Source organism: Agelaius phoeniceus, chromosome 3 (assembly GCF_051311805.1).
Source record: "Agelaius phoeniceus isolate bAgePho1 chromosome 3, bAgePho1.hap1, whole genome shotgun sequence".
Lineage (NCBI taxonomy): Eukaryota > Metazoa > Chordata > Aves > Passeriformes > Icteridae > Agelaius > Agelaius phoeniceus.
This window is the reverse complement of record NC_135267.1, coordinates 82,326,473-82,353,070: the sequence shown is the minus strand read 5'-3', so window position 1 is coordinate 82,353,070 and position 26,598 is coordinate 82,326,473.

The window sequence follows — 26,598 nt, the reverse complement described above, 5'->3', positions numbered from 1 at the left end:
TCCTGTTAGAATTAGGCTGTGTTATAGTGTAACAAGTGAGAACAAAAACCTCACTTTGTTGGTTGGAAGACGACTGAGCACACATGCTCTCTGCAGAATAATATCAAATAATATCCTCAGTGCTTTGTACCTCACTTGTGTTTTATTATGCATTCATGTGGATTTCTGTTTTGCTCACTGAAAGAAAGCAGGATAATACTGTTGTTCTATGCTGGATGTTGTGTGATGATGATGATTAATTTGTTAATCAGGCTACTGGATTTGATATAGGGGAGCTTGATGAGCCTCTTATAGGCTAAACAAAGAAAATGAAAATTTTCAAAGTATTGATTTGGTATATTTTGATTACAGCATAGCATAGGTTGACTAGATACTGGATAAAATATGTTGTGACTAATTTGTTTTAGGAGAAGTGAGAATAACAACTCTGATTAAACAAGCAGCACCAGAGACCAAAATGCATTTTGTTTGAATGTATCTGGCCCTACTACAAAACACATGTGGCACTTGCTATAGCCCATTAGCTCAGGTAAAATATGATATTGTGTAGTCTGGCCTGGGCTATGCCTGGCTGCCTATTTGTGTCTAAATTGGGAAGGGAAGAAAACCAGACCTATTCCCTCCCAGTAGAACTGGCACAATGAGGTTTTACAATGTAAATCTGAACAACAGATGTAATAATTTGTTGATTTCAGGATTGCAAAGGCTGTCCAAGAGTAGGGGGCAAGACCAGGTGGAAGAAAGCAATAGGGCTGATCGAGTTAGGAGAAAGGGAAGGAACAACCAAGCACTTTGCAGTAAGGCTTTGCCCATTTATCATGATGTTATTGTGAGTGATTTTCTATGTAAAAACTCTTAGTATCGGTATCTTGCACTGGAAATGGAGGAATCTGATGAAAAACTGGAAACATGGTGCAGTCAAACACCTTTCTAGGATGAGGGTGAATCAGTAGCACTTGCTCTCTCAGAGCCCATGATCTGCCCAATCCAGCCATGAAGATGTCTATGGGAGCAGTAACTGCTGAACTAACAGAGCTTAATGCTCAAGTGTTCACTCAGTTATTAGAAAAGGAGACTACAGCTTTTTTTCATATTTTTTTGACACCTGGGCTTACAGAAATGTTTGCTGTATTTGATTCTGCTTGGTTCCAGACTTGGAGCCTATGCTTTGATGCCACCTCTGAAGTGCGCTGGTTCCACGCAGCTGCAGAGGTTTTTGAGAAACTGTGGCATATCCCCTTTTTGTGCTTTTAAGGAGGAGTTGCATCAATAAGGCTTTGTCTGTGTGCTAGGCTTTAGACTGTGAATCTGTATGGTTATTGTATGAAAGGATACATACTGCCATTGTGTTTTAAATTAATTTTCCTCAACAATCTCTGCTTCACACATGTACTTTGGTTGAGTTTATTATTCTGCATATTGCACAATTTCAGATGTTCTCTGCCATCAGAAATTCTCTAGAAATATATGAAGGTAAAGCATTTACTTTGAGGTCAGAATTTTCTCTTCTTTTTTAAAATCACTTTTATTCCTGTGAGAACTTTCACAACTTGCTTTATTTTGATCTACTAGTGAAGTAAAAATACCATAATAATGGCTTTAGCATGTGTTATATAAGTTAAAACAATGCCAGAAGCTTACAAATACAAAGTACAATGTCACATCTTGTTTTTATGTGGATACTCTGCCAGCAAAAAAAAAAAAAAAAAATCTTGTGTTTTCAGAGCTCTAACTCTTTTTTTCCATTGACTTAGTTCTAATATCTAGCCTCCATTGAACAGAAGTTGTCCAGTGCACGTTGGACAGAAGGCCTTGTGCAAATAGTGATCTCAATTCAAATTAGTAGTTACTTTGGGCTTCCTACATTTACTGCTGCAAAGCAGACAATCATGGTGATCTAATCCATGTTGCCTTGTTCTCCAGGCACTGCATTGCCTTAGTTTCATCAGGCCTGAGGAGGATCTGGAATTTCAGTGTAGGATGACAAGCAGCAGTTAAAGGTTGACTAGGAGACAAAAGCTTCAAAAGAAATGCTGGAGCTCCAGCAGCCTTGCTATTGGTAATGAGCATGAGCGACTAAAGGAAACCTGACAAAGATGTATTTTAAAATAGATAAATAGTAAACTGGATCAATAGTGAAATTATTATACTTGAGTTCTAGATGATCTCTCTTGCAAGAATTCTTTTCTGTTTTGGAAAGTCAATGGTAGTACTGAGAATTTATCAGCGTGTTAAGGGAAAATATAGCAAAAATCACAAGACAATTACTACATCCATTGTTCCTGAAAAACTACTGATTTGGAGAGCAAGTTATATGTCTGGATGAGCTCCATGAGTTTCTATTTATTAATTCTGATGATACCACATTAAATGTTCATTTGGCAAGACTATAAATAGGGAGTTGGGGTGGGTTTTGCCTTGTTTCTTTCTACAGAGAATAGATTTATTGCTAATAACTATCACTGAGGGAGGTGAATTATGTCTTTTGTTTCAATAGTCACTCAGCAATGCAACTGCTCATTAATAGCTCAGTGAATCAGTGTTTTCAGAAATTGCTAATAATTTTGTATGCCTCAATCTCTGACTACCCAATTTGAGAGGCCCTATTAAGGCCTCAGTAGGGGGTGGCTTGTGGTTTTGTTTTTCTTTATTTGTGATTTTTTTTTGTGATGGTGTTTTTTTTCCTTTTTGGTTTTTTTCCCTTCCCCCACCAAAGAAATTCTTACTACAAACTTTCTAGAAATCTGGATGTAGAAAACAGTGCATGCAGAATTCAAGGGAATCCATTTCCTTCAGCACTGCAGAGGGGATGAAAGGCAGTTCTTAAATGTATTGATGACTTTTCCATGCTCCAAAATGATAGAGAAGGACATTGATTCTTCAACTTTACAATAACTTCCATGAAATATTTAATGTTTGTCTGATGATTTATTCTTCTTTGCATAATGCAATCTAAAAGAGTGGTTTTGTTAATTATTTACATTGTGCTGCTGATTTTATTTCTCTCCAAGAGCGTTCCAGCAGTAGCTGTTTCTGCTTATTACCAGGAGAGACTTTAAGAGGCAGATCTTGTCAAGAAAGCCGAATTATAACTTGTCTTATTTGTATCTGTGTGCTTTATAATGTATATGCTGGGTAGAAAATACCAATAGGGTTGAAGCAAAACAAGAAGGATGTAGGAGACCCATGCCCAGAAAATAGAATAAACCCTGGGCCTTGCTGGGGTTGTGAGTATATCTCTTGGGGCTCCTGATGGCTGTGTTGGCAGGATAAGAACCTAAAAAGGGAAGTTCAGAGAGGTTTTTGAAGCATCCTCCCTGTGGAGTGAAGAGCAGTAGAGATCCCCTGTGAGGGTGGTGATCCAGCATCACTGCAGGCTCTGAACCGCTTGCAAAGTGGTTGTGGGTAATGCTTTTACTCCTGTAGCCTTGTTTTAATGGGGTGTAAGTCTGACAGCCAGCATGGACTTGGCAGCAGTGGTGAAGGAAGGAGGATGGCTGCCAGGTCTTCCTAAGCAGGCATGAGAAGGTCTTCCAAGTATTTAGGTCTCATGGCTTCTGCTTTTGGTGATTTCCTGGCTGCCTGAGACCCACACAACTAAGCACAGGCAAAGGAGAGCTGCCAATGCTGATGTCCCATCAGAAGCTCTGCTTGCTTACTCTGTTCCAGCCAGAACAAGAGGTAGGAGAGCAAAACAGCCCTGTTGCCTCCTGCAGAAGCTGAGAGTCTTCTCTCTTCATCACCTGGATTATTGTGCTACTCTTGTAGTGCAGAGGGGAGCAGTAACCCCGACTTTGTAGGAGAGGAGCAGGCTGATAGTTACTTTTTTCTCTTGATTGATCTTTCAAAAATAGGACTCATTAAAGGGGAAGAGTGATTCTCAGCAAGGGTCAAAGGACATTGAAGACTCAGTTTCTTAAAGGTTTAATTGCTTAACTTCTCAGATAACACTGCCTTGGATAGCCAGGAATTAGGTGACCAGTGATAAGCTTTATACTAAAAACCTGAAAATTTTATTTAAGGAGATAAATCGCAGGGAAAAGATCCTTGTAAATATTCAACAGTATGTGCTGTTGAAGACATAAGTGAATTTGAGTTTTTTATCTTTTTCAAGGACTGTGATTCAATAGTACACAACTTTAGATTATTCACTGGTACTAGGAAATAGTAGAAGTCACATCTTCTCTTTTGGTGGGAGAACAGGAAATGAAGACCCTGTGCACAGTGGAGGACTCTTTCTGGGTTGCAGAGATGTTCTGTGCAAGCTAGAATCCAACTTAGGGCATGCCCTGAGGAGAACAACACAGATTATTTTCTCAAATACAGCAGTAAAAAATTAGAAATAATCTCAGTCAATTGATTTGCATTGGCATGAGAAAAGAACAAAGGACAGCTGGTGAAGCTGGTTTGGCAGTTTAACTGAGTTGACTCTCATTTGCTTCCTGACAGGTCTCTTAATTACTGATGCTCAGAGCTGTAGCTGTATCCTGAGACAAGATATACTCCACTTTGTGAGGTACAACTACTCCAAGAATAAAAATTAGGCAGTGGTTTATAGGAGATAACATATATCTGGATATCTGCCCCTGTTAGTTCTATGGCACCTGAATCCCTGTGTGTGCTTCTTGGCTTAGTCCAACAGCCACAATAATCCTGCTGGCTTTCAGCTCAGCAGACCATGCATTCCCCCTTGACTGATGGGAGTGCTCTTGGTTAACTTTGTTTTATAATAAAGCAGAAACAAAATATGGCCATAATTTTTTAAAGCTTTGCTGAGCATGAGTAAATTGTTAGGGTTTGAATTGCACTGAAGACAGAGTTGGGAAACTTTCAACCATGTAACCCTTTTGGCCAGCAGTGGGAGTGTTCTGGAGAAGAATCCTTCCCAGGGAGCAGCTTGAAGGCTCCATCAATGGCTTATTGCCCAGATGGAGCTTCAGAAACATTCATAGGGATTTCTGTGTTAAACCAGTTGCCCCTGGCTTAGTCATATCAGAGACATACCACATAGCTGAGAATCTCACATTAGACTTGCCTAAATGAACAAATGTATGGGACAGTGAGAGATAGAAAAAACACTGCATTGTTATTTTCAAAGGCTTTGGCATAAGCTGAAGCATTTCTTTATTCTTTCTAAGAGAATCCAGACATTGCTTGAGGTCTCTTGTGAGTTCTCCATACAAGGCTCTTATGAAATTTCTTTGTGTTTAGAAATACTCAAGCTTTCAAATTTTGTAAATCCACAGCACCCTTTCAGACCTCAGACCTCCACATGATGGAAAAAGCTGACAGTAGACTGACTTTTATTTCATGGTCCTTACATATAAAGCAACATAAATCCTTAAATAGCTTGGAAGACAGAGGAAAGCTAATTCTTGTACATCAGTGAACATTGCACTGATCAGTGCCTATGCATGCAAAGCACAGTTGTATAACAGAGAAGCAGTGCTGACAAACAGCTTGCCTATAACTGCTTGTTGCTTGCATACAGGTGCTCTCTTCCCATCAAAAACTTAGCTGGCAGTGGTAGGTGACTTGCTGTTTAAAGAGCTGTCACAGGTATAATCTGCAGGAGTGCATTTTTGAATTCACTTGTACAACTTACAGAGCTGCTTCTTAATAAGTACAAACTCATCCTATTGCAGTGTTAACTATTGAAGATCACAGAACTCACTGTAATGTTGCTGCAGCACACAGAAATCTTGAAGCCTTGCATAAGAACATGAGGGTCTATGAAGTCCCAGGAGGAAAAAATGAAATACATTGAAGTACGATTTCAAGTTATCTGGATCTTCTAAGGTTATTTCCATTACTTAATTTCCTCTTCTCTTCATTGGATATTGTTTCCTTATCTCGTATTCTCTCAATTATTAAAACCCAATTACTGTTTGTTTGGTTTTTAAAATTAATTATTTAAAACTCAGAATGAAGTCTAAAAGATATCAAATAACTCTGTCCATCACAAGTTTTTTTTGGTTTTTTTGGTACCTTATTGGAATTTCCATTAGTTTCTTGTGTAACTGCTAGCCATCTCATTTCCTTCAGAGGAATTAATTATAAGAGCTGTGCATTTGTATATGAGATGGACAAAATCTATTTCTACAGTTCTATGTGCTCTGAGCACCATTAGACTTCTCCTTTGGTTTAGGGAACTATGGTGATATTTTATTCTGAGTGACTGCTCAGGTCACTGTGACATTCAGAAATGGGCCTGATTTGCATTAGAATATTTAATTTGCAGTGCTGTATCATTACACTTGTCTGTGCCAAAGAGAAAGGAATTTAAACTTCAGCAGAGCTCTTTTCTTGCATGTCTTCGTTAATTATTTTGCAGTAAGAGTTAATGTGGGCATGCTGTTATCCTCTGACTCAGGATATGTGGAGGGCTTCCTGGAGGTTAGTGTGTTGGCAATGCTTGGATTTTTTGCCTTGGGACTCCATGAGAAATAAAATTGTAAATTTCTTCTGAAAGCATTCAAAATTTAGACTCTCCTATCCTTATTATCTTCTATTTCCTGGTTAATGGTGGACCAGTTTCAAAGGGTGTTGTGGTTTCCAGTGTTCCTGTAATGCTTACCCATTGGACTGTCATTACACCATGCAGAGAATACGGATGTTCCCTATGTCTCCAGAGGGATGCTAAGTTCTGTGTCTAAAAAACTAAATTTCTTTCAAAACAAAACAGGATTTACAATCTTCCCCAGGAAAGCAGTCTTATATCTGACAGGAAGGTGAGGTCAGGTCCCAGCAGTGGCAGCAGAGATTCTGCTCCAGGGCTCTGACATGTGCAGCACTAAGCTCAAGAACACATGAGCACATCCTGCTTCTACTGAGGAGCACCATCTGTGGAGCAAATTCCTAGGTCTGGAAGCAGGGCTGAAACATGTTCTGTAACACATTCCAGCTTTTCTCAGTGTTGCTGCTGGCACTGAATTTGTTTGCCCCAGCGGGAGGTACCCAGGCTGCACATGCTATAGGGGAAAGAGGTAGTGGGAAAGGCCACTGTTTGTGTGGGCACTAAAAATGAGAGGCCTGTAGAATGAGGTTTGTTGAACCCACTTCTTTGCATCAGGGATATGAGGGAATAAGTAAACTTTGCTTTAGGGAAGGCTGTTCCCTCACCCTCTGCACAGGAGCTGCTACTGTCCCATATGCCTTCCGGTGGCAAATAGTAGGACTTCCAAAAATGTCAGGAGGAGCAGTTGGCATGCCTCTGGAGACACCAGGAGCCCTCTGTGTTCTGCATGTTGTAGTGCTAGCCCAGCAAATGAGCTTTGCAGAAGCACTGGAAACCAGAAGGACCTTTAAAATTGAACAGGAAAGAGGTGATGATAATATGGATCAGAAGAACCTGCCATTACCAAAGCAACTGATTTGAGGAGCATACCATAGATACTTTGAGGAGCATACCATAGATACTTCAGGAACCCTAAAACTTGCTTTTCTGGATCCAAGTCTAGGATTTTGTCTGTAAGAATATGCATTCTCAATACTTTTCTTGATTATGACTGCAAGAACTTTTGCTTTATTTGGCTGATTTCTCAAGGTTGCCTAATTCCTCAGTTCAAAAAGGCTCATTTACCTTGATGCCACCATGCTGATATAATATTATCAGAGCAGTAGGTGTTGACAGTCAGCTGTTGCTTTCATTACTACCTCACTTCAGTTGTTTCCCATTGCTAAAACTTCCCATTTGTAATGTGTTACATTAATTTTTTCTTGCAGGTTAAAGGTTGTAATGATTGACATAGGCTGGAGTGGAAGGTGATGGTCTTCAAGAACTCACAAGCATATGGGCAGCTGTTGGGGAAATGTTTAAAAGCTGTGGGTTGTTCAATAATTGACCTTAAACATTTGTTGTTTTGCCTTTTTTTTTAATTACTTAACTAAAACTTTTTAACCTAGACATGAAAGCAAAGCTAAGAGAAATCGCATTTGCTTGAGGGGACCACTGACAGTATGGATTGCTTTAAAATTGCTTTGCATTTAAATATTATTAAAGGCAAAGCCTAGCATAAAGAATTTGAAATTAAGGACATTTAGCAGCGGGAACATAGCAGAGAGTCAAGGGGGAAAAGGCATTTATAATATAAATGATGATGTGCAGAGTACTTTGCCTGTAGACAGTGCCACTAATTAACAACTGTGAGGTGGCCCAGGATGGGGACTGAGCTCAGAGGAAGACGCAAGTCCAGATGGCTCTTTGTGATCCAAAGTGCTGAGCATAAGACTGTGTTACAAGGTTACTGCAAGGTGAGAACAGGGACTACAGGGTCTATTTTTTTTTTCCTAAGAGTAAATGCTCTAAGAGAAACTGCATGGGGTGGTAATGATCTGCTGCACAGATAAACCAAGCTTTAGAGCTAAGCACACCTTCTGTTTTGCTCTCAAGGTTTTGCGAAGTGAATGTCCCCTGGGAGATATTTAACTTGGAAAAGTGAAAGCTGTTATATGGAAGCAAATGTGAAAGCAAATATTTTGTTTACCTCGTGTGCTAGGTATTTAGCTGAACAGTTTCTAGTCTAGGGGATGATATTGCTGATCCCTCTGTGGGAGTGCAGAGGAACAGGTTGCCACTGCAGGGTGTAAGCTCAGGAGGCTGGGGAGAGTTCAGAAATAGAGGGTGATACAGAGGCCAAGGTGCTCCCCCTTCCTCTGTCTGTGGGTGTGGGAGCTCTATCTCCTGGAGCAGTGTGCTGCATCTGTTCTTTACTTCACCTTTACAAAGCCTGTTCATATTATTTTAGTATGTTTTATGTATGCACTGTTCATCTCTCTGAGACTAATGTATCTCAGTACTTTGCTTTCAAGCACTGCATTTCTTAGGTAAGCAATCCCATATGTTTTGGCAGCATTATCACTTTCAGAAGTATCTGACATTACAAGGAATACTTGCAGAATGAAGCCATAGGGTAGGATAACTAGCACAACACACACCATATACACAGCGAAATGTTGAGATCGTATAAGTCAAATTATTCATGCTATAGATCAAAATTAACATAAGGTTGGAAGCTTTTGAGAAGAGGTAAAGTATTACTGACTAGTGTGCATTGGCATCAAGTTTCAGTATCAAAATACTTTGGCACACAATGTCTGATTTGGATGCAAAATATGAATGTATATCAACAGAAACAAAACCCACAGAATATGTTGTGTTGTTACTGCCACTTGACATGGTTCACAGGTAGATGTTTCAGCCCTTAGACTGATTGTAGGAGAGTATCTGTTAAAGGTTTTCTCCTATCTAAAACTTAATTTGAGCGCCCAAATGTGAAGTATGTCTTCTCAGGCCATATTGAATTTCAGATTAAAATCTCGGTCTCAGCATACTTTTTGTGTTTCTGTAATAAGATGTGTGTTCCAGACTAGAGCCTAAAGATGTATTTTTTTTTTTCCTTAAGTTCAAGCTCTATATTTGCTATTCAGCCTCACTCTGTTGAGAGATGAATCTTGCACTGCAAATTCAGGCCTGGGCTGCCAGCTGGGACAAACTTTCAGCAATATCTCTATATGTATTACATGAGAATAATTCATAGTACATAGTATGAGACAACTGCTCTTGCCTATGATTAGAAGAATGCTTATGAACAGTTTCCGTTCTTGTCATATACATATTTGTTATTTGAAACGAGTTCCCATATTTAAAAGGTTGATCCAAATGTTTGCTATGTGGAAACATTTGTTATATAGAACGTCAATTAGTGTTTTTAGTTAGCAAAACTAAAGATGCTGGAAGTAACAGCTGCAGGGAATGGATTAAAAATTCACTAAGTACAAAGACTTAATATCTTTTTACTTTTAGTCCAGAGAAATTACAATGCTCAGTTGAGTTATTGACTGAAACTTCTACCACTCACTGAAGCCAATTTTGTGTGTTTGTGGAAAGCATGAAATGGGATGACAGCGTTGACCGTGTCACTTTCTCTGTTTTGTTTTTGCTTTGGTGTGAGGCAAACAAGTGTTGTGCTACACATTATGGTAGACAGTAGAAAGATTCCAAGTGTTCCAAAAAGTTTAGCATGATGTTCTAGTGATGATGGAAAATGCCTTTCTGTGCAATTTTGGACAAAATTGACATGAATCATGCCGTTCCTTTTTCAGTATACTTACTTTTTGCAGTAATTCACTGCATTTCATTCTATGTGAGACAACTGCTAGCTTTTCTGTTTTGTACGTGAAGGCAGGACTGTTGTAGTCCAACAGAGCTGACAACAACACTAAATAGACTAAAAACCTGTAAAATTTATAAAGCTCTGAGTTTAGAATTTAGGGTACAGTTCAGTAAAATCCTCAATACTAAAGATTATCAAGGGTAAATCTCAAATCACTTGTGAAATGCGAACTCTGAAGAACTTTCTCTCAGGAGTAATCTGACAGATTTTAGTCTTCAAACTACTAGTTTAGTTTAATAAGCAAATTTTTGTTGGTTAAAAAGTGTTTTGTAATAAAAATTACAGCATTTTATGATGTGGGGTGCTGCAAATTCAGGAATTATATATGCAGCTTAATGGATTCCTCTGTTAATATAATTTGCCCTTTCTTTTCCTGCTTTATGGGCTTGGTGTTTTTATAGTCTTCGGGTGTGTATTTTCTTCCTTACATTGATGTAAATTGGGAGTAATACACTAATATCAATAGAAAACTGTTATAAAGCCTCTCAGAGATCTGTATTGGAACTTTTGCCTTTAACTCCAGCTTCCCTTGAATCTTTATAATAGGTACTTAAAGCTTTGTTTCCCATGAATTGTGCAGATGTGTACTATATATGAAATGCTTTCAGATAGTACTGGAATATTTTGTATTCATTTTTCATCAGATATGTAGTAACAAAATTCAAAGCAGTAGGGTATTGGACTAGGAAAGACAAATTATATTGGGTTTTTCTACTCTTGGACAGCTGCTGCTGTGACTGTGCACTGGGGTGTACCCAAAGTTAACTTTAAATTACCTGGCTTGGCCAAGAGTGCAGGAGTGTGAGGTACTCACCAAGAATTTCCTAAGCTTCTAGGAAAGATGCTTCAGCCTTGGCCTGAGCTTGCTGCTGGAGTTAACTCAGGCTACCCTGATCTAAGTTCAAGGTATGGACTGTACTGCAGAGGTGATTTGAGCATCACATGGATGCAAACATATAATTTACATGGTATTTTGTTATCTCTGTGTCTGATCTGCTACTTCTGAGGGCTGAGGAGCCCCTAGGAGGCCAAGAGCTGTCAGGCAAACACAGGTATTTGTATGTAAAGAGGAAGATAGTTCTACCTTAGACTTCTTAATCCTTCTGACTTGCAGGTGCAAGGGATGATCTAGAAAGAGGAGGAGGGAGCTGCTGGGATTTGAAGGTAAGGACACTCAGTGGCTGGCCTATAGTATATATATTTTTGCCCCCGATGAGGGGGAGAGAATAATGCATCTGACTCCAACTTATCAGAAGGCTAATTAATTACTTTATTATAATATATTATTCTATACTATATTACATTATATCTGAACTGGATCTGCCAAGCACTCAGCTGCACTCTACTGCACAGCATCTTGTGACTGTCAGCTGACAGTCCCAACACACACATACACACACACTTGGCCCTGATAGGCCAAGGAAGCAAAACGACATCACTTTGGGCAGACAATCTCCATATTGCATTCTACTTTGGAACAACATAGGCAGAGCAAATAGATAAGAATTGGTTTTCCTTTCTCTGAGGTTCAGAGAATGTGAATGTCAGAAATATTCTTGGGAAGAATCGTGCCTTGCTTTTCTCTGTGAAGAGAAATGTGGCTACACTGACCTTCTCCATGTGCTTTCTGGGCATGGTGAATTCACTTCTGATAGTTCAGGGGCCAGGAATGATTTGTAACCATGCTCTCCTCATCTGTGGAGGTGGTCAGAGGGAGGTTCTGAAAGAACCATGGAGGAAGTGACAGTGCAGGCTTGGGATATGGGAACAGATAAACCTTTATTTCTGGTGATGAGAAGATTAGACTTTTGTGATATGGGAGCGGGAGGAGAGATAAATACCAATTCTGTCTTTGCTACTTACAGAAGATATTGTGAATTACTGCTTTATCACTCCTGAATCACTCAACTGCTTCCAACTGAAATTGGGTTGGAAATTTTAAATGTATAGCATTCCTGAAATGAAGGCACAGATTAGAGACTGAGTTTTGTGTGCAAAAAACTGATTTCTACGAATACATTTATTTCTGGTGAGTGATAGAAGAGCCTCTTAAGTGAAATACGATGATATGAATAACAAAACAGAATGACCTTTGGCTGGCTGTGCATTCCCAAAGGATACAAGACATGCAGCTTATACTGCTAAATATCTGTGAAGTTATATTGTTGCTGGGTTCATTATTAGTAGATCTTTATCTTCTAAAAATCAATGATTCCCTTTGTGAGATTTAAATTTTCCATGCAATCACTTCCCTATGGTAACAAGGGATGCTTGATTTAGCAGTGACATTGGTAGTGAGACTCACCATCAGGTGATTCAGTGTGTCCATTATTAGTCTTTACTTTCTTCCCAGGGAGTACTGTTCAATTTAGTTTGCCTCGTACTGTGTTTACCTTGATTTCTTATTGAAAATGAAAATATTTTGCCCTTAGAATAATCAGAGGCTTTAAAAACCTGAATAGTGAGAAAAAAACCTCATTAAGGTCAAAGGCAAAAAGAAAGTGTTTGAGAAAATGGAAGCACTGGAATTTTTCACTCTTCAACTCCTGCTAACAGCTTTCCACTTCACTGTCAACAATATTGTTCTCCCTTTGCTGTTCTTCTCTTAAATCACTCATCTGTGGCACAAGAGAGGGAGGTTAGATGCATTTATATATAAAACCGTGAAGGAGTCAGATGCAACCACAGAAGTGGTTGATAAGATATTATCAACAGGGATAGCAGAGCTGGTGGCATAGCTGGTGCTGGGCATAAATTCAAAATGTTTCTGTTAATGAAAGGCATACCAGTATAAGTAATGAGGGTCAAAAAGCAGCATTGATATTGAGAGTGGGCAGTTTACAAATGGGATAATTGCCTGGATCCAGGACACTGACTGAACATGCCAAATAAAAAGCACCCAAAGTTCATTCCAAAGGGCGCAAATAGTGACTCTTGATATATCTATATTAGCAGTTTAGGTTATAAGTAAGGACAGAGGACGTGCTTTTAACTTGAACCTCCTGGGTTTTCCCACTTACTGCTTTGGCTTCTTGCTGTGGAACAGTCCTGGTCTATGGAGACTGGTGATTAAACTGCCAGGCCTAAGCTCCTGTGTGCTGGAGCACTCCTAAGTGTGCTCCAGCTGCTAGTGGGCTTTCAGCCAGGGGGGACAGACCACAGTGAGTTTGAAACATACTTTCCCTCTCTCCCTCAAGTGGAAGTGTGCTTCTCAGCACCAAGGGTTTTGCTCTACAGATGCACTCCTGCTGCACTGTGCTAGCTGGTGATGCAGATATATCTGTAAAGCATTAGCAATAGGTCTCATCTTGTCTGACCAGCTTCTTGAAAGCAGCTCTGCTAGCCAGGGGCAGAGGTATAGAAGACATGAATCACCCTCTGCATTAAGTGGGTGCTCCAGTATGCTGAATCAACCTCAGGGGTCTTTTGTATTTTTTTCCCACAGCCTATAAAGGAAAGCTGACTTTTAGGCATCTGCTTGCATCTAGTGACTAGACTTAAGTGAAAAGAATACCGTGCAAAATGGGGAAGAATATATTCTGTAAGAGAGACAAAATTACATGAGAATAATGTAAAACCAACCATAAAAAATGACTCAGAAGCTCTTATTCTCAGGACAATTATTTTAGAAGAATATGGTATAATATCAACTAGCAAGTATTTTTACCAGTAATATGAAACCAAGATGTTAACAGCACATGCTCTGTATTTGGCTGTGGAGAATAATGATGAAAAAGAAATCCCAACATTTTGCATAAGAGATACATGAGTCATTAGGAAGTTATGATTATGGGATTTTTTTTTTCAAATCCTAGACAACTTGCATGTTTTGAAGGAGGGAAAAGGTGGCATTTAAATATAGTTATTTGAAGCTGTAGATGATATAATGAAGCTCTTCACTAGAAAATGGATGTGCCACTTCATGTAAGCCTTTGAGGGAAAGCTGATGAAAGACCAGTGGGATGTCACTGGATCCATGGGTGGTGACTATCTTCTGCTTAACCTTTCTCTCTCTTCACCTTTCCCCTGCTTTTCTGCTTCTTTCTATCTCTCTACCTCACATTTACCGTATTATTAACTTTGGCATATGGTCTTGTTTGCACCAAATTTGGGCAGAGGCATCTCTCACTAGTCAGATCGTAACACGCATGGGTTAAGCAAACACAAAGAACGACCTTGCAATCTGTGTTGTCCAGAAATCCACTGAGAAAAACGTGTCTTTTTGATTCCTTGGTTACTGCCTGAAGCAACAACAATGTTCTCTACTGCACTTTCAACTGTTTATGACTATTACTGCTTGAGACATAAGCAGCTCTGCTGGGACAGTAGATTTACTGCTGCTATGTCTTTTTACTCACTAAACAGGAAAACTGTGTAGGAGTAAAATTCAGTAGATATGGTGCTCTGTTTTGCTTGGAGCACTAAATCTTGCTTCCTCTAGTTGTATTTAGTGATGTGTTTGCCAACTGGCATGTACCGTGATCAACTAATTTTTGTTTTAGACTAACTTACCTTTTCCCATCCCTCTTCAGAATAGCTAAGATACCAAGCCTATTAAGTTGCTGGGCTCTTAAAGCTGCTACCCACTCCAAACTGATTTAGACATGTTGGGTCACTGCAAATCTCATGTGATTACTGCAAGTTTACTGGGTGCTGGTTTTGTCTTGGTATTTATTTGTGCAGTTAGCTCAGGTAATTCCACTGAGTCAATCTAGAAAAGTGAATCTTCTCAGACAAGCACGGAGATTAATGCAAATGTGCGGGCTTTACTCTTCCAAAGTTGCTCATAACATTGCAAATTGGTTTAATTTTGCCCAAAAGAATAAATTCATCTTGCATCTATACTAGAAAAAAAAGTGACACAGCAGAAGCAGAACTGGAAAGCAGACTGATTGTGAGGACTTGACATCTGCACTGGATGTTTCAGCAGGTTTTTCTTTGGTCTAGTCCTAGACTGATACATGGATTGAATGTCCCTTGGTCACTGGAAGGCACCAGATGAGGTCCTGGAGAATGTCTTTGAATGACTTGATGTTTCCTTTTTTCCCCCAAAGCTTTCCTGCTAATGTGCTCTGAAATCTCTAAATCTCTAAATCTCTAAAATGTGAAGCACAGCACAGTAGGAAGAGATATACTTGGAAGATCTGCTTCAAAACCACTTATGAAGGAAACTAGGTACACCCTTGTGACCTGGAAGGCTGCTAGAAGATCCAGTAATTATAGATTAAAGCATTCAGTATGTCAATGTCAAGACAAAATATTTTCTGTTTTGGATTGCACCTAAACTTGTCTTCAAGAAGACCATATTAAGAAGAATGTCAGAGTATGTTTTGGGGTGATTTTTTTCTTGTTTCTTCTATTGAGTTTTCTGCTTTGTTTAGACAAGTATTTGCGAAGATGTGCACGGTGATGTGCTTTCCTATTATGCAATGTCCTAACCATAATGAAACAGCCATTCTTACTGCCCACTGTCTGTGACTCTCAAGTATGAAGTATTAAAATTAAAATGAGAGCAGTAGCAGTTAGATAATAATTTATGTGAATTCTCTTGTCTTTCAAGTCTTTGTCTGATACAAACAGAATGGATTTTTCCTGAAGATTTACTCTTGAGAGCTGCTTAGCATTGTGTGATATGCTCAATGAAAAATAGGGAATAGAGCAACACTCTGCTCCAGGTAGGGTTCCTGTTTGTGCAGTGTGCTGTGGGTCCAAGTTCCTCCTATAAGAGGAGGAGGTATTGCACATACATGTGAGATATTTCTGCTCTTCTGGAAGGCTGACATTTTTGTTCCTAGAAGAGAGTCTGGGTTTTGCTACAGAAGATAATGAATGAAATGAATATTTGAAAATTCTACTTGGAAATTAATTAAAAATGATGATGCATATTTATTTAATTGCAAAAACTTTCAGGTTAATGAAATGTATTACTACTCCCCTGAATTTCTCATATTTACTCTACAGGTAAGAGGAATCCCTGTAATAGCACTGTTAATTGAAAGAAACTTGACTGATGAGACTGGACTAGTAAGAGAGAAAAGGACTTCCTAGTCCAAGACATGTATTTCCAATACCTTGAGCCATTTAATTTTTTTTCCTTAGTATTATTTGAAGACTACATTTTTGAGAATATCCTCAAACTATAACTGTTCTCCTGTTAACGACAAAAAGTAAAGCTATTAAAATGCATAATTTTCTATTGGAAAAAAGAAAATGTTCCCACAAGGAAATAAAATTATGAGAAGACAGGAATAGCCTGTGTAGGTTATGTGAAAATATACAGGTGATGTCCTCAAGAAAATTGCTTGCCTTCTCTCTAGATGTTCTTTTCTATCAGTAAGGAACCTGGTTAACTGACTCTTTGGGACAGTAACAATTAACACTTTGCTATCACACAAGAGAATACTTCTGAGCTCAGCTTCTCAGGATAAGGTGATTTGGACTGGCTTTGTTAATGCATGGCAACAGCACAGTAATTTTACACTATTGTTGAGAGCTGCTGGAAGCCATCAGGAAGGATGATACCTGGAAACACAATAAAAGGTAAGAAAAAAGCATGTGAAGAATAAGTCTCACTTGAGGGGATTCACATTTGTATCTGGTTTTACGGGGCTGTGAAATTATACTCTTTACTGAATATCATTTTGATTGTTACTACACTGACTATTGCTGTTATCGCAAAAGTTTATTTTAATGCTTTATAGAAACTGGCACCAAACTTTTCAAAGTTTTAAGTGCTTTCTTGTTCTAGGCTATAAAAATGCCTCTCATAAAAACAGAACAAGAAGGGCCAGAAGAAAGGAAACATATGAGACTTTAGTAATGCTGAAAGTGCTTGGTATTAGAAAACTTGAATTTCAGGAAGCAGCTCTTGCAATGAACAGATTGTGTCATTTAAAGAACAGCAGATGTGTCATGGAGAACGTCTCAAACTGTTATGATCTTGCCAATTTCTTACCATTATTTTTGTTGTCTTTCCTTATCTTTTTGCCAGACTTCTTTGCATAAGAGCAAAGCATATTATTTAGGTTTCAGTTAAGTTTGTGTTTCCCCTAAGAAGCATTATTACTTTGAGTAACAGTAATTGTTCCCTGTAGCAGAGCATTAGGCCACCTGATAGCAGCAAGATGGATAAGAAAAATACTGCAGCTCAGGTTCTATGCAACCTGTGATGAGTTACTGCTAGTTTTGTGACCTCAGGATCCCATTGGTCAGTCTTGCTTGAAGCAGTGGTCAGTCAAACTGCCAATAAAAACCCCCACTATCTCCTTCTATTAACTGCAGTGAGATTAAGGTGAAAAATCAATTTCTTCTGTCTGAATTAGATCCTCTATATGTGTAGATATTGTGGAGTGCTGGGTTAAAAAGCCAGGTGCTTTTTGGAAGAGAGAAAATATTGATCTTTGCTGAATAAATCAGAAAATAAGTTTCCATAAATAAAAATAAAATTCTTCTAGGTGTCTAGGTTTTATTCTGACTTCCAGAGAAAGAAATTAACAGAAAGGAGACAAGATTTTCAACTACCTCTGAGTTATGGGGAAAGGGGGGTATGTCACTGTGATGGGGTAGTGCCTGAAAGGAGTTTTATACACCTCCTGTCCAAGGCCTGGATTCCATGCTCCTTGGTGCCCACAGCTCCTAGTGAATTCTGCAAGCTTGAATCATGTTTTCTTTTAAGAGGCTGTAGCTATATCTGAGTGAGAGCAGTGAGCCTCCTACCAGCCCTGCCTGTGCCGCCTTGGTGTTGTGCTCACGTTGGCAGGCACGGAACAAGCCGGGTACCTCTGGAGGAAGCTCAGCTGCAGGCTATGTGCCAGGACAGTCCCTGTGGGCACCAGGGCATGTGGGTCTCAGGGGATCCTGGAGCCTGGACAGGATACACGGTAGGAGAGGTTTGTCATGCAGCTCTGAAGGAAGACATGGCCTCGGGTGCTGCCAGGTGGACCCTGGTGAAGCCATTGGGTTGTGCAAGGTGACCTGCGAGGTGACCTGCCAGGTTGTGTAAGGTGACCAGCCTGATGTCTGGTCCTGGGGGTGCCCTGGTGCTCCCTGGCTGTCCCACGTTCTGCTGGGAGAGTGAAGGCCAGTCCTGTCTGCAGCACTGTGGCTGTGGGGAACTAGCAGGCTCTGTACTGCCATGGCAGCACTCCAGAATGAGAAGAGGAGGTCTCAGTGGTGTCTGGAGTCTGGTGGTTGGTAGATGGTCCTTGGTGCTGTTAGCCTCCTTCACCAATTTGGTGAAGAAATATACTGGGTAAATAATTTACTGCCTACTTTCCTTCTGGTTTTCGTGTTTCCTATTCAGGGTCCAGCCATCTCCAGATTTATGCCTTTATTTTTTTGATTGGTTTCCTTTTTTGGTACCTCTTTGTTGCCTGGTATTAAAGTATTCATTCCTGTTCTTTCTGTCTGTATATTCTCTATCCCTCCTAAGAAAGCACCAGGGCTCACCTTTTTGCCCTTCTCTCTTCCTCTCTCTTTTAAAAACTCTTCTAAAATTTTGTGAAGTTCACTGGCATGAGACACTTTCCTATAAACCTCAAACCTTTCTGCACAGGGAATCCATGCATGTCCTTTTCTGTGCCTGCCCCTCAGAAGTTAAGCGGTCCAGAGACCTAAATCCCTTTTGATGTCTGCTCGTTGTCAGTTCTTATTTGTTGCACAGTTTATTCAGAGGAATTTAGATGGGAAAAGCCAGTGAACAAACAGATCACAACTGTGTGAAGGAAAAGTTGGATTAATATAAAAGGGAATGTTTGCCAAAAGTTGCCCTTGAGGTGATAGTGGGTTCACCATTGTGTGCACTGTGATTTGCTGCGCTGACTGTGCTCATGATAGCATGCAGAGAGCTGGGGAGAGGCACTTAGCCAGCCCAAAGTAGCTGTGGAAGTGATAAGCAGTGGTTCATACTGAACACGGGCAAATGGCCTCGACTAAGATGTGGAATAGTGTTTCCATGATGCTAGCTGGGGGCAAGCCCAGTAGTCACTAGCTTCCATCTATTAAAAAGAAAAAAAAAAAGCATTTATGCTATTTCACTCCTGTAACATCCTGTGACTACCTCTGTCCCAGGGCATTCATACATACCAGTGCAGCTGGCAGCAATTTCCACATCTTCATATTCACTCTGTTCTGGAGAACTTGATGGGACTGCTGGGATATCCTGGCACATGTCTCTATTCATCTGTTTAAATTTGTAACTGGATGTTTTGGTTCTTTTTCAAGGAAGTACTACAATATGATGTGCAAGGATTATTTTGAGAGTGGGTTGTCTTCACTACTAGTTAGTGATGCTGCTCTACTCTGTAAATGTTTGTTGCTAACACAATAGCAGCAGCAGAGATGGAGACACTTTGATGGCTGTGAGACAGTCAGAGATGATAGACTGCTGCTAGAACCTTGTTTTGTAAATGGTGCCTTGAAGGCTAGCAATTCACTTCCAAACCTGGGTGCTTTGTATAAGCTGCTTCAAAGAAGAAAATTTCAGTTTAATAATTTTTTTTTTGCTTTCAGCATTTTCTTTTGTTCAGTATGTTTGAGAAATCAATCCTTTGAAAAGCTGCAGTCCTCAGCAAAGTATACATATTGGATAAACCTCCAGAAATTGTTCTCACAGAATTTAACTCTCTCCATCTTGAGAGTGGAAGGACCTGGCAAAGGATGGGGTATATATTTGCCAAATTATTTCTGAAATGGTTTTGACCCCATTGTCCTGCATTTCTGGATTTATTTCAGTGTGGGAGTAGAATACTAGGGATGTGTAAGGCAGAATTTTCACTCTGACCTCCAGTCAGTAAAGCTTTCTTACCGCTTTTTATTAGGCATTAAACCTCTTACCATTGAAATGTTTCTCAAAATTGTTATTTCACCATTAATCCATTCTCTAATACAAATTATCTAAATCCTGGTAGTAAATACTGGTAGTTGTGGGCTTGGGGTGACTTCACTTTTGCAAACTCTTACACCATGGTATAATCCAAATGGGGCAAATACAAAACCCCTGTGAATGCAAACAGGTTACATGGATCTAAATTTATACCTTAATATAACATTAGGAGGATCCTGAACCACAGATATGATGATCTTGAGAAAGCAAAAATGAAAGAATCAGACAATGGTTTGGGAAGGGAGACAAGTTCCAATCCTCCAGCCATGGGCAAGGACATTTTACACTAGACTAGGTTGCTTGGAGCCATATCCATTCTGGCCTCAAACTCTTCCAGGGATCCACAGTTCTAATCATACAAAAAGAAAGAGTGTATGGTCTTAAAAACGACTCAGTTTTCCTACAGACCCCAAATATTGTCTAACTAATATCCCTTAATAATAAATGAATTTCCATGTTCATGTATTTGGTCTAAAAATAGAGCTGCTTCTGTCTTGAAAGATCTGTGTGGATAGTTAAAAGAGATTTTTTGCTTTCATCAGTGTTGTGTTTTACTTTGATACAGTTTAACTATCCCTTTCTTCCTTTCCTATAAATATGGATATTTACATGAATATATGTTGCACCCACTTTCAAGCACCATTTTCCCATTCTTAATGATAACAAGATGGGAAGCTGTGATATGTGTGTTCTTCTAGAGGCACAAAGCGTTTACAATGAGTCACTGTTGTAATTTGTGTGTGTCTTTGATGCTATTGTAGCTTTCCAGGCAGATGTCCCACCCACTGCGTGTTCCTAGTTTCAGTCTAATGAACTTCCAAAGTTACTGGGCACTCAACAGTAGCTCTGGCATCCCACAATGTATTAGTAATAAGTTTTCTTCAAGATGAAGAGGCTTTTTTAAGTACAGCACACAATCATTTGCCCACAGTGGAAGAAACAAATCACAAAACCACTGTTCCATAAGCACGGAATTGAAAGAGCTGCATAAGTAAAATGACAGACTATCCATTCCACTTTGGAAAGCATGAATAGGATTTTTGATCTAGCTTAATTTCCTTCAAGCTCTTCAGCTGTGGCTAAACCATTTAAAATAAAAATAGATGTGTTATGGAACACCATGCTCATCACTGTTTATTATTTTGAAAAAGCATGGGTCCTCCTGTACATCTTTGCTAATGTCAAAAAATGAGTGGAATTCTCATCCCAATTTCAGCGCCGCAGAAGTGGGCTGATTCTCCCGGCTGCAGTGACTTTGCTTCACATTTATGGCAAAAATGGAAGGAAACCAGTGATTTTTAACAGCTTGCAAATAACAGAGCATGTGTTATCTGACACATCACTGAGCTTTAGATTTTTAAATTGTTTGGTGTAACTTAAATAAGCCTTCAGTAGATAATATGTTAATTGAAAAGATGGATTTCACTGACCAATGTCAATGTATTGCTATTGTCAAATGAGCCTCCCAGGCATCCTATACCCTTTGTATTCACTGTGGGCAATTTCACCTTTGAGCAGAATGCATCCTTGAATGATTGTATGACTTTAGGTAAACCCACCAAATCTTACAGAATTTGCCCATTTCAAAGGATTTAAGAACAACCAAAAAACCCAACCCACAGCAACCTGCCAACTCCCAGTTCTTTGGAAGAAAACTTTCAGACCAAGAATACACTCAGATCCCAGTGAGCTGAGTTGACTGAGGAAGCTTTGGACCAAAGGCTGGATATTGTCTGCCTCAATTCTTGGTGGGCACTATCATGCTGTACAAACATCCACACTCAGTTCAGGGAGCCCACTTATGGGGCACTGCCCCAGTCAGCTCCATCGCCATTGCAAGAATCTCACCTTTTATTAGATAAATGACAAATTCTTAGGGGAACATGCAAATCTGTGCTGGGCAGAGTGAAGAGCTGGAGGAGATAATTATGAACTGAAAAATACAGGCTCACCCCCCTTCTTTCTCTTGATTCTTTTCTTGCACTATTATCCTTTGTGGCAATCAAAAGGATGGATGAGATTGTGAGTCAGCATCCTTTGAAAAGACCTTAATGAGCTTTCAGATTACTTACTGCCTTTTTTCTGTACTTCTAACCATTTTGCAGTATAACATGTACAGAGCAGAAGAGGTCATTATAAGTCTCTGTTACAGTACACCTCAGCTGTGTTTTCAGCTGAGGCCTCTGCCTTTTTTTTTTTTTTTTGCTGTGTTTTTTGAAGTGCAAGATCATAGATAGGTGTAAGAAGTGTTTTTGAGCACATTTTCTAAAGAGCTGATCAAGTAGCTAGACTATTCCTGAATGTTTTTAGAAACTGCTTTGTCTTTACAGTGGTGATTGGGGAATTACAAACACGTGTCATTTGTTAGCTACTGCGGGTTTTCCTTGTTATAAAAGTATCTGTATGAGATCGAGCAAAGAGATATTATGGTACCCCTGTGTGACCAGACAAAGCCAAAGAGGAATGCATCATATATCATATATTGCTAACAAGTATCTTAACAGTCGTACATAGCCCAAGAACAGACTCAACAAATAAATAGGTTATGAGAGCTGAAGAAGGCAAACAGGAAAAAAAACCAGCACAGCCAAACCCACCAAAACCCCTATTACCTGCCACAGAGTGCTGATTTATTTCGGACAATAATTTTGCCAGTCCTAACTTAGGTGGCACTCACAGAAATAAACACTTAATTTGTATGTAGGATTCTGTTTTAAAGGAAAATGAAGAATGTTTTGAAGCCTTGGACATGTGTTTGTTTATTTTTCATGGCAGTGTGCTTGATGAAAGGTAAGTGGAACACTGGTTAATGCTGAAAGAAAATAAAAATGAAAACTAAATAAACATTTGCAAAACTCACATCAGGAATACAGCTAATATTCAGCTAACAGAGTTGAATATTCTTGAGGTAACAGTTGTTTCTGCCTATACTGACATATTTTGGATCCAAGTTTGGTCCTGATCCATTATATTAATGTTTTAGCATGAACCTGTGTCCTGAACTGATGTCTTTATTCCCAGTGGAAAGAATTCCAGGGAAGAGCCAGAAGGTTTTATATCAACCTTTTACTTTTCAGAGTTCACTTCAGTGGCACCACTTAGCAGAACAGGCTGTCAGTTCATGTCTGCAAGTACCCAAGACCAAATCACTCTGTTCTCTTTGTTTCAGCAGACACATGGCCTGAGCAAGACTTCCCACCAAGTTATCCTTTGAAGTATCAGCTGTTAGAGCATCCAATTTCAAGTGAGTAATTCCTTTTGATCTTTTTCATCCAAAGGTCAGCTGCAAAGCTGCTCAAAGTGCAGTCAGTACTTTCATAGCATTATGAATGCTGGAGATACCAAATAGATTCCTGTGGAACATGGAGTAGGGGTTTTGTTGTACCTATCTTTATGGTTAGTCTGCCCATGGTCCCAAGGCTTTCACTCTGGATACAACTTTTGTGCAATGTCCTAAACAAAATTTTTGGGGATGGAAAAATAGCCAACTTCTTTTGAAATTAATTTTTACTGCTTAAGTGCTGCCAGTACTAATGTCAAGTTATAGTATCACTTACCAGCCATGACTGAATAGTATCCATCACATTCAAATAGTAATGTGTTTTGTCCTCCTCTCCTCAATGAAGCTTGAAAATTCCTGTGAACTGGTATAATAATATTTTTATTCTGTCATTAATATTTGATAGTAAAAGATAGTAAGCGAGAAATGAGCAGTTTATGGACTGTCCATTATTTCTCCAGAGCTTATACTGGAGTCTTTAAATTGTTCACCTGAGACAGAAGAGTCTGTGCTCTCAGACTGACCCTACTAAATAGATGAAGAACGTTATTGAACGCATTTGGCTTGTCCTTCTTCTAGGGCGGGTGAAATGCAAAAGCTCAACTGGTCTTGTAAACAGAAATCCATTGGAATGAATAATCAGACCTCATGTGCTTATGCTTCCTTTCGTTGCCTAGGTCAGCCTAGCAGTGTCATATGATTTGCTTCACATCTCAAATGTATCAGTCAAAATGTTTTGTTTTTAATTAAAGTAAACTTGTAAGGCATCTTGCCACTCTGTCTTCTACTTGGGTTTTTTGTTATTGTTGGTGGTTTTTGTTTTGTTCCAGAAAATTTCAAAGAGTGAAAACAGGATTGTAGCTAACTTCTCTAAACAACTTTTACACTGTATTAGAACCAGTCCTATCCTCTGTGCCAAATTTTAGACTAATACTTATATAATGTGACCATCTACAACAGACATGATTCTCTATTTATATCTCTAATGTACCTTGCTGTGCTGTGGTATTAATCAATAGGAGAAAGAAACCGGAGGAGTTTTGTAAATATTTGAAATTTGTATAGAAAAAATTATTAAAGGTCTGGACTGTGGATTAGGTTTTTTGAGTTCACTAGCTCTGAACCAGCTTACTTACTTGCAAATATTTTTGGGGGAACAAAACTCTTCCATTTTTTAACTTCCTCTTTTCCCCAGAGGTCACAAATCAGGTGTTAATTCTTCCAGTCCTTATGGGTTAGGTATAACTTGTATATTCTGCTTGCAGTGTTGCCTTGTATGTTCAAATAAATGTAAAACAATTTTTGGCTGAGGTATGGATGTGCATTTACAGGGGTCTATCTGCCCGACCCAGGACACTGAGGTGCTCTCTCACTTAGCAGAACTTCTGCCCCTGCTATGATCATGTCAGTTCACTGTAAGGAACTGATATATTTTTATTTTTGTACTTCACATTTATTTGCTTTGTGTTTAGAAAAAGAAGAGAGTAATGATTATTTTACAGGTTAAAATATAAAGGGCTTAGGTAAGTATGGAATAAAACCCCTTTCTAAACAGAAAGTATACATCCACATATTGATTGTTTCTAGGTATATTACAAAAAGGATGGCTCTGGAATTTCCCCAAAGATCATATAAATGAACAAATTCCAAAAATAAAAAAAATAAGACCCAAATAACTAAACTCCCAGCAGAAATCAGTAAAACACATAATTCTGAGATAGATGTTTTCCCCCAGCTTTTGAAAAAATTCTGCACAAAAATAAATATGTAAGTTTGATAAAATTTCAGCATCCTTTCAATTTGACTTAGGGTTAAAATAAATACTGAACAGATTGCCTCCTGTGAATGGCCTTTGGTCAGCTGGGTTATGCTCATTTCCTCGTAACTCAGGCAGTATTTTACAGTAAAACATGCCAGAGGCTTGCATAAGTGGGGAAGGTTTTGCTTTTCCATAGGAGATGTTTCTGATAGTACTCCCTCTAGCCTTTCCCCTCATATCTGCTCAGAGGTAAACAGTGAAGGCTCCAAGATGCCCAAAGGGCATCAGTGTCCTGCTGGACCACATGTTTTGATAAATAATCACAGTACTGTTTGCTCTTCAATTAGATTAACAGTTGAACTTGCAAATCGTGTCTCTGGGGGCCATTTTTTTGCTAACTAACTAATTGGCAGTTGTCTGTAGTAAATTGCTTGATATTGGTCAATGGTAAATTGAGATCATCTTAATTTAATTGTAGCTCTGCCAATTATATAATTAAAACTGCTACCAAAGCAGTCAATCAGTTCATAGGAAAAAAAAAAAGCAGCACTGTGGTATTAAGTTCCCAGTTTCCATGATACAGAATGTGATTCTGAATGATAATAATAATGTAGGCTCTGCTCACTGTGAGCAAAAGCCATTGTTTTCAGTGGAAATAGGGGTAATGGGATGCAGTGGTGTTCTGCATTATTACAGATAATGCAAGCAAATTGCCCCAGAAAGACTTCTGTCACTCTAAGAAAGCAATTTATCTTCCTAGCTGTCTGGGAAAAGATGTGACCAGGAGCTTTGTTTTGAGATTCATTATGATTGACAGAAGTACTGCTGTGGACATTGCCTGGAAATGACAGGGCTTTGCTGCATAACACACAGAGAAGCAGATCACAGAATGGCTAAGGTTGAAGGGGCTTCTGGAGGTCATGTAGTCCAAGCTTCCTGCTCAACTGGTTTTCCCTAGACTCCATTACTCAGGATTGCTGGGTCAGGACTCAGAAAAACAGTCCCTTATTACCCCTTTTCTGTATTTCCAGTTTCTGTTCTCATTTTTGGGAGTCATTTACAGGGGTTAATGACATGGACTCTGTCCCACCTGTGCCACCTTTTCTTTAGAGGTACTCCTCAAGCATAAAGTGTCCTTCTTCTTTCCCTTATCTGCAGCACATGCTAATGCCTTCCTCCATTTATCAAAAGCATGTCTGGCCATTACTGGAACCAAGGAGCCTTTGAGATCATTGGTTTGGTTTTGTTCTGGTTGAGTGGGGATAGAACTGTGTGGTTTCACATCTCCAGCAGTTTTGCTGAGCACTTATCAAGCAGGTTTACCTAGGAATTACCTGAAGTGAGTCTCTGGCACCTCCTGGGTTCGTTGTATGCTGCTACAGCAGCAAAAAGCTGCCAGTGACATTGCCTAAGCAGGTAACTTCTAGTTAGCACCTCTCCTTATACAGCCTCTTTTTTTCCATTTCTTTTACTTCCCTTTTTTCTTCTCCCCTTCTTACCT